Raw genomic sequence first — 7,788 nt, forward strand, 5'->3', positions numbered from 1 at the left:
GCTGAGCAGCCGCTGAGCTGCCAACAGGTAGCAGGATGGCTCAGCTAAAAAAAAAAAAAGAAAAGAAAAAGTCAAACACAGGTTTTCTAATTCTATCCTTTCCTGAGCTTTTTTGGGATTCCCTCTCTCTAGCTACAGGGTGTAAGGTGGGGTATTGTGTTGCATCTACTCTTCTGAGCCTGGGGGCATGATGGGGTAGGAGCTTTTGGGATCTCCCCTCTGAGTTTTGGTTAACTATCCTATACTAGGGTTTACTCCATCTTGTTATGTGATATCCTACTCCTGAGAGGGGTGGTTAGGCCTTAGTTAACCCACCCATTCTGGGCAGAGCTTGGGACCTTCCTTCCTCCCTTCTGTAATTCAGAGATGATGAGAATCATAGCATTTACTAAGAGTAAAACAGGGCCTGGTTGGGATCCCCTATAGTGGAGGCCTCGCAGGGTGCCAGGCCTCACCTTTCCTTGACCTATAGCTTAATAAATCAACCCCCTGTGGCTTGAGTTCAGAATGTCCCCTGTCCCAGTTCCCTGCTTTAGAAAATTACCCTGAAACTTATCATTATAATACCCTTAGGCTTATTGATCATAATCTCTATGGTCTAGCATTCCTTCCAGGCTACTCCCATTATTGTTCCTGGGTTGCTGAGGCCACTGAGAACCACGTTGCTACAGGGAAGGCTCTATCTATGCAGACCCCCAACCATCACGTAGCCTCTGGAGGACCGCCCCCCCCCCCATTTTCTCTTAAATGCCTTAAGCCGGCCTGAGAATGCAAAGGCAGTTTTTGAAGGTGTTAACCTGCTGTCTTTTCAGACCACCGGTGCTCTGACAATAAACCCTTTTGCTAAAGCCCAACTCTGTGTCGGTCTATTGGCTGAACAGCGCAGGTAGTACGAGCCCCAGACTGTTGCCCTCCAGTTTCAAGAGTTTAAAACTTTAACTCTGAAAAATAAGTCTCAGGCCCCTCCTTTCCTCCATGGTATAATCTATGAAACTGTTGTCAGAAAGTAGGCCCTTCTCGGCATGAAGTCCGGGTCCTTGGCAACTCGAGCAAAGAATTGAACGAGATACCGGAGTAAAGTACTAAAAAGTAGTTTATTCGAAGAGATAGTACATTTCAAAGAAGTAGATGTGGGCCTGAGCCGTAGAAAACGGCTCAAGGGCCCATTATTAGAAGAGAAATTATATTCCAAAGAGTTTAGAGCAGGCCACGCGCAAAGGCAAGGCCCAAAAGGCTCAAAAAGGAAGAAGTGGTCAAAAGAGCAAGGCGTCCAACAAAGGAAAAAGGGAAAAAAGGGCAGACTTCTCTGGACTTGGGGTTTTTATCCCTTCTCTAGAATGGGCTGTTCCCCTAAGGGAGTGGGACCACTTGATTGGCACCTGTGATTGACAAGAGGTACTGCACAGGTGTGAGTGACTGGCCTGATCTAGTTGGTTTTTTTTGCACTCGTATGTCTCCCCCCGCCCCCCAGGGGTAGATAACTTTAATACAAAGGGGAGTTTTGGGTGGAGAGGGGATGTCCCCTTGGCTGTTGCACTTTGTGGGACATGCAGGAATGCAGAGACCCAATACCTGCCTCTAACTGCCTGCCTAGTTTTCCTCTTGAGAGACGTGATCCCCATAAAATCTCTATGGGAAGTTGAGGGACAGGAGGTCTCTTCTTCTGTACCTGCTTCCTGCTGGGCAGGGGCGAAGAGCTGTCCCTGCCTATTGGGGGATTCATGGAACTCTCACCCTAGCTGATCTCAGATGAGAGGAAGGGGTCTTGAGCTCCCCCTGGAAGACCATGTTGGCTTCTTTGGTTGTGACTGGCAATCTTGTTGGGGTAGCCTCTGTATCCCCAAGGTCCCTGAATGAGGAAAAATAGATTTTAATTAATAAACCTGTTAGCTCTCATGAAACCTATGGCCATTCAGCCTGTTACTCAAGTGGTGTCAGTTGTCTGGGCCCAGAATGGGTTTGGCATTTAGCTTACTGGCCTGGGGGATATTAGGAAGTCACAGGCTTTGAAGTAGTTATCTGAAGCAGGGGTAGGAGACTTCTATTGTTTAGGATTCAGAAACTGATTTACAAAGCAATCAAGAAGCAGGGGGATAGAAGAATTCTAGGATTCAGGCTAGGAGCAATCTTTAGCTTAGGATTCACAGACTGATGAGAAGAGTAATCAAAGCCAGGAGCTAAGAAACCAAGAAACTAGGGAGGAGACTTAACATTTCTATACTTAACATTTCTATAGGAAAGAACACTTAAAAGTCTTTGGGGCAGGGGCCCTCGGTTAGCTGGTAACAAAACTAGTTAACAAGTGTCGGGTGAGTACTTACGCTGTGCATGTTACTTTTCTTTGCTCAGTGTGGGGGAGACATGTGTAAGACCATATCCCTGCTTTCAAGAACCCCCAAGATGTGAACGTGAAAAGCTAGCAGAAGGCAGGCCCCCAATATCTCTTTGTAGTCCCTCTGGAGGGGTCCTGGGGATTTTGTGGGATGGGGAGGTAAGCAGGGGCTGGGTTGGCCGTTGCCGAGCAGAACGTTAATGATAGCAAACTGATTAAGAACGTGCGGCCTGGAGTCAGACTTTGGTTCAGACACCAGCTTCCTTCCTTGCCAATTGGCTATTTCGGGTAAGTAATGTATCTTCCTGACCTTCAGCGTCTTCATTTATAAGATACAGATATTAATAGAATCTTCCTCTTTGGACTGTTGGTGTTAAGTCCAGACAATTAATAAAGAGGCTGGATATCAAATTAGGGTTCCGAAGATTTTATTAAGCTGAGCTCAGCGACCGTCTCCCCAGCTAAAGGGAAAACGGCCCCCAGGCTCGGGGGTCTGGTTTTTTATAAGGCAGGGCTATATGCAAAGTAAGTTACAGAAGCTAAAAAGAACGTGTAGTTATTCCAGTTAAAAACCGCATCCCGCTATCACAACAGTGCTGTTTATGTTCAGATGTCTTAACAGTATATCGTGACTGGGTTGAGCTGACCACACAGCCTGTCCCCTAAACTCGAAAACTTCTTTGAGGTATAAAGATAGAGGCCATGGGAGTCAACTGTCCTTTTGATATGTTAAAATAAAAGCGAGGGGAGAGTTTATTGCTGTGAGGCCTTTTGGTGTGTTAAGATAGAAGCTAGGGGAGGAAGGGGGAACTGAGCAATGTCTTTTCTTTCACCTTTTATTCCCCGGCAGAAGCAAAGCAGGTATACAGAAGCAAAAAGAGCTGTTAGTTTTTTTAGAGTCTAGCTGGAGTAGCTGAAGTATAATTTTTAACGTGAGTCTGTCTGGCCTAGGGTCCGGGCTGAGATCCTTACATTGGGAATATTAAATGAAATGCTTGATGTAACGCACTTAGTCTGGTTCCTGGCATATTGTGACTGTGGCTCCCACCAGGTCCCTGGGAGGGCTGTTGCCTGGTGACTGGATGCGTCCCTGGAAGGGCAGAGCTCGCCCTAGACCGTGTCTGAGCGGGCCTGGAACTGAGCCCCGGGGCTGTTTCAGTTTCCAAAGCGACCTGGCTCTGGAAGACCAGATGGGTGTGTCCCCCACCCAACTGAATGCTCCATCTTTAATTCTGCCCTCCATCCCTGAGAACAGAGAAAGTTTGGGGAAAATATGGGGTGGGTATTGCATGCAGAGGAAAGGGTGATTTTCTTGGGTCATTGACACCTCTGTTTCATTTCTACTCTGTGATTTTAGAGAAGTCCCTGCCCACCTTTTCCTCAATTGTTTTCCTCTGAGATTTAGGTAGCTGAATCAGGTGATCCCCATGTTTTCTCCTTTGCCTCCAGATTGTAATAATTGGTGTCACTTCAGGCAAATCGAACGACTCCAGGACCAGGACTCTTCACTCCTCTCCCCATGTAGCCCGTGGAGCCTTGGAAGATAAGGGCTTTCATAACATGTCACCAATTTTTAGATTAAAAATGGCCTTAATATCTTCAGTTCCTCCATTTCCCTTTCTTCTCTGATTTCTGTTCCCTTGTCTTGTTTCACAGGATCCCAGAAACCCTTTCCTTGTCCAATGCAGGCCCTTCTTTTTTTTTCTTTGAATTTTGCTTCTTATTTTTTAAGAAATTTTATTAGGGAACAGTGTGTTTTTCCAGGACCCATCAGCTCCAAGTCAAGTAGTTGTTTCACTCTAGTTGTGGAGGGCGCAGCTCCTTGGCCCGTGTGGGAATCAAACCGGCAACCTTGGTTGGCGTTATGAGCCTGCGCTCTAACCACCTGAGCTAACTGGCCGCCCTCTGAAGATCTTTCTATAATACCATGCCCGGGTTTCCAAATTCACCCTCCCCTCCTCCAAAACCTTTATCTCCTAATGGGCTAAGCAGTGATTCAAATTAAGTGTGAATGACTTAACTCTTAATTTTCCCAGTGAATTTGTGTGTCTATATGTGTGTATTTAAAGAAGGTCTTGAGATTTTAAACATCTTGGCAATGTTTGCAGAATCTCAGGCACAGAGATGAATGATTGTCAGAGCCCAGCAGAGAGAATAGCTTGGGGGTGGGGGAACGCACCTCTTGTTCACAAAAATGCCCTTTATTGCCCTAGAGCAATCCTGACTACAGAGAGGGCTGTGCTCTTATTAGGAAATCAGGGGTTCTCGCAGACTTTCTCACATCCTTCTTCCTTTAACAAGTTCTTGCCATTGCCACTGCAGCCTCCATAGAAAAACATCTCACATTTATAAGTTTTCGAGTTGCAAAACCATCGCAGGATTTTGGCTCAACTAAGGCCCTCTCCATAGGAAGGTTGCATACATTTGGGAAGGCACTCTGTTGGCCCAAAGAGAGAAAGTGGTTGAGGGAAGCCAAACCCATCACCTTGCCCTTACTAGCCCCATATACCAGGGGCTGGGATGGTCCTGGGCACAATTGCGAGGCTGCCACAGTAGTTGAGTCCTGTACCTCTTCCCACCCAGTCCACCCGGCCCATCCAGCCATGGTCTTATCCACCTACACAGAAATTGAGGCTTTCACTCCTGGAAGTAGCCTCTTGTGCTGAAAACACCGGACTTAAGAATGCAACCCAAGTGGATATAAATCTTCGCCCTGACACTTACTACCGTGGGATGTTGTATCAACTTCTCCAAATCTCCACTTCCTCATTTAAAATTCGGGAGTTGAACTCCATCACCTCTGAGCACCCTTCCAGATCTCATTCTTTAGGATTTGATGACTAAGACCTCTCCGGCTTCCACCTTCTGTCTCATAATCATTCCAGAGTAGGTATCTTATATGAAAAGAGGACTGACTTGGAATCCAAGAGTGGGGTTCAAAGTTGACACAATCATTTTCTAGCTGTGTGATCTTGAACAAATCACCTATACCTTTGACATTCCATTTCTTTCATGTAAAATGTATAGTATCCATAAATTAATGTATAAATGCATTATACTATACACGTACACAATGTATAGTATAATATCCACACTTTAGGTTTACTGAAAGGTGAAAGATAACCTATGGAAAGCATTGATAGATAGAAAAGCATCCGTAAGTAGTAGCTGCTTTCAATCCCTCTTTCCTTTTCTTAACCAAGAAGACTTCTTGAGAGCAGGGATCTCGCCCTACTCATTTCCCGGAGTCTATATGCCTAAGGCAGGTCTGGCTCTTTGTTATCAGTAAATATTTGTTAATAGAAAAACAAAAAACAACCATGAGATCCTCTGAGGAAGAGTTACAAGTCTCTTTATATTCTTTTATGTGAATGGTTTTCTCCTTGCAATTACTCTTCAAGGTCAATATTTGGACTTCCAGCTTTCCATGCAACAACTAAGGTCAGAAAGGTGGAGTGCCTTTCCTGATGTCATGCCAGAAAGTGGTAAGGCCAAGACTCTAACTCAGGATGGTCAGGCTGCAAAGGCTTGCAGATTCTAAAACCATACTGTTGTTGTAGGATGGATGGATGGATGGATGGAGATGGATGGTCACTCATGTGGTTGACTTTCAGGCATCCAGCTCGGCAGAGAAAAGGTTCATGCTCTGTCTTATCCTTCTACTTATTAGGCTGACTCTAAGGGTGAAGGGTAATGGGAAAGAGGCAGAGTAGCCTGTCCAGTCAAGATGGGAAGTGGGGTGGGGCATGTTGGAGTGTTCCTGAGACACCCCAGTCACAGCAGCCTCACCACTTGGACACTTACAGGTGACTCTGCAGGGGCTGGAGTCCCATTTGCTTTTTAATTTTCTCAGTCCTGCCTCTCTGCTCCTCCGTTTCATTAAACCAAAGGAAAATCGCTTGACCTGTTTCCTTTCTTATGAAAAGAAACTCATAGTTTTCTTTGTTATCCCTATTTATCTTATTTTCTATTCTGTTCTTACTTTATTATTTTTGTTCTACTTTTTGGAGGGGTTTGCTCTACTGTTCCTCTCTAAGGTCTTAAGTTCTATGCTTGGCTAGTTGACTTACAACTTTTCTTCTTTTCTAATACAAACACTTAAGTTTACAGATTTCCCCCTAAGAACCGCTTTAGCTGCATTTCACAAGTTTTGTTATGCGGTATCTTCATAATTGATTAGTTCTAAGAGTCTGTTATGAGCTAAGTTATACCGAGAGCTTGACACACATCAGGTCAATAAAGTAGATGAGATCATTTGCCTTATTTTACAAAAGAAGAAACTGAAGCTCAGAGAGACTAAATAACGTTCCCACGGCATGGAGTTTGTAAGTGGTGGAGCCAGGACCTGAACTCAGGTGTTGACTCCAGGTGTGCCCATCCTGTTGACCACTACATCCTTCTTCCTTATTAGCAGAGGCTCTTAAACTTGAGTGAGCATCAGGATCACCTGGAGGGCTTGTTAAAACACTGATTATGAGAGCCAGCCCCAGGGTCTCTGACCCAGGAGTCTCTGAACTGGGAATTAGCAAGTTCTCAGGTGATGCTGCTGCTTCTGGGCCAGGAGATAAACTTTGAGAACCACTGGCCAGTAGGGTTATTGGGAGGCTTCATATCCCATTTATACGTAAGAATCTATCATCTATATCTTCATGCATGTACATGCGTGCAGAGAGCTCTGTATGAAGGATGCTCACCAACATGTCAACAGTGATAATCTCTGGTAGGTAAGATTTTGACAAATGTTTACTTTCTCCCTAAGACTTTGGTATTTTGAATTTTATACAAAGTATGCGCATTGTTTTTATAAACATGTATTATAATATATATATATATATTTTTTTTAAAGGGACTCTTACTGGCTGCTCAAAAATCTTGGAAACGGCTTCTAACTGTCCTCGTTTCCAATGGGGTTATCTTGGATATAATGCATTTCATCTCCCCAATTCCATTTGCAGATTTGAAGCTTCAGCAAAGAAAAGAGACCAGAAAGAAACCTTTTTCTACAAATAGGTCTGACTTGGCTAAGTCCCTCACCTTCACATTTTGGCTCATCTGTCCGCTTCTCAACCTTACCTTGCTACAACCAACCCCCCTCCCCCCACAGACTTTCAACCCCCTTACCCTGCTGTACTCTTTCTCTTTTCTGTAGCACATTTACCGTCTATTATATGCATTTCTTTTTTTTTTTTTTAAGATTTTTATTGGGGAATTAGGGGATGGGAACAGCGCTGGGGAATTGGAAGAAGGGGAACAGACAAGTTGCTATCCTTTTGTTCTTCAAGCTAGTTGTGGAGGATACTGGCCCATGTTGGTATCATTATTGTGCTCTTCCCGGGTGAGGCAGATGAGTCGCCGGCTTCTGGACGGCCACTCACAGTGGCTGCTGGCCGCTCATGCTGGCTGCTGGCTACACACGGTAGCCCATGGCAACCCACTGCAACAGGGGCTGCAGCCTA

Source organism: Hipposideros armiger, unplaced genomic scaffold, assembly GCF_001890085.2.
Source record: "Hipposideros armiger isolate ML-2016 unplaced genomic scaffold, ASM189008v1 scaffold_31, whole genome shotgun sequence".
Classification (NCBI taxonomy): domain Eukaryota; kingdom Metazoa; phylum Chordata; class Mammalia; order Chiroptera; family Hipposideridae; genus Hipposideros; species Hipposideros armiger.